The sequence below is a fragment of the Salvelinus namaycush genome, unplaced genomic scaffold (assembly GCF_016432855.1).
Source record: "Salvelinus namaycush isolate Seneca unplaced genomic scaffold, SaNama_1.0 Scaffold561, whole genome shotgun sequence".
Taxonomy (NCBI): Eukaryota; Metazoa; Chordata; class Actinopteri; order Salmoniformes; family Salmonidae; genus Salvelinus; species Salvelinus namaycush.
Window position 1 is genome coordinate 133152 of NW_024061266.1, and position 1849 is coordinate 135000.

Consider the following 1849-nt stretch of genomic DNA (forward strand, 5'->3'; position numbering starts at 1 on the left):
GGACTGAGGGCTATGAGAGAACCCCCACATCACTAGCTTCTCTTTATTCAACCTGGCATCTACCCACCTGGGGACTGAGGGTTATGAGAGAACCCCCACATCACTAGCTTCTCTTTATACAACCTGCCATCTACCCACCTGGGGACTGAGGGTTATGAGAGAACCCCCACATCACTAGCTTCTCTTTATACAACCTGCCATCTACCCACCTGGGGACTGAGGGTTATGAGAGAACCCCCACATCACTAGCTTCTCTTTATTCAACCTGCCATCTACCCACCTGGGGACTGAGGGTTATGAGAGAACCCCCACATCACTAGCTTCTATTTATACAACCTGCCATCTACCCACCTGGGGACTGAGGGTTATGAGAGAACCCCCACATCACTAGCTTCTCTTTATTCAACCTGCCATCTACCCACCTGGGGACTGAGGGTTATGAGAGAACCCCCACATCACTAGCTTCTCTTTATACAACCTGCCATCTACCCACCTGGGGAATGAGGGTTATGAGAGAACCCCCACATCACTAGCTTCTCTTTATACAACCTGCCATCTACCCACCTGGGGACTGAGGGTTATGAGAGAACCCCCACATCACTAGCTTCTCTTTATACAACCTGCCATCTACCCACCTGGGGACTGAGGGTTATGAGAGAACCCCCACATCACTAGCTTCTCTTTATACAACCTGCCATCTACCCACCTGGGGACTGAGGGTTATGAGAGAACCCCCACATCACTAGCTTCTCTTTATTCAACCTGCCATCTACCCACCTGGGGACTGAGGGTTATGAGAGAACCCCCACATCACTAGCTTCTCTTTATTCAACCTGCCATCTACCCACCTGGGGACTGAGGGTTATGAGAGAACCCCCACATCACTAGCTTCTCTTTATTCAACCTGCCATCTACCCACCTGGGGACTGAGGGTTATGAGAGAACCCCCACATCACTAGCTTCTATTTATACAACCTGCCATCTACCCACCTGGGGACTGAGGGTTATGAGAGAACCCCCACATCACTAGCTTCTCTTTATTCAACCTGCCATCTACCCACCTGGGGACTGAGGGTTATGAGAGAACCCCCACATCACTAGCTTCTCTTTATACAACCTGCCATCTACCCACCTGGGGAATGAGGGTTATGAGAGAACCCCCACATCACTAGCTTCTCTTTATACAACCTGCCATCTACCCACCTGGGGACTGAGGGTTATGAGAGAACCCCCACATCACTAGCTTCTCTTTATACAACCTGCCATCTACCCACCTGGGGACTGAGGGTTATGAGAGAACCCCCACATCACTAGCTTCTCTTTATACAACCTGCCATCTACCCACCTGGGGACTGAGGGTTATGAGAGAACCCCCACATCACTAGCTTCTCTTTATTCAACCTGCCATCTACCCACCTGGGGACTGAGGGTTATGAGAGAACCCCCACATCACTAGCTTCTCTTTATTCAACCTGCCATCTACCCACCTGGGGACTGAGGGTTATGAGAGAACCCCCACATCACTAGCTTGTATGTTCTGCAGCCTTGTAAAGATAAGGAGGGGATGACTGGGAGGCAGGTTGGCATTTATTGTCATGAATCTTGTCCTGGAGGCAGTTCAGCAAAGTGGTCACTAGATGACAGGCACAAAGTAATAAAATCCGATATTAATCCTAACCTCAACACTAACCACACTGCTAATCCTGACTTGTCTAGTTAAATAGACATTACATTTACATTTTTGTTTTTGAAATTAAGACCATGAAACAAAATTATTTTCCTCAAATGTTTACGATATAGCCAATTTTGACTTTGTAGCTGGCATATCTAGAGGAAATCGCCCAGTTCT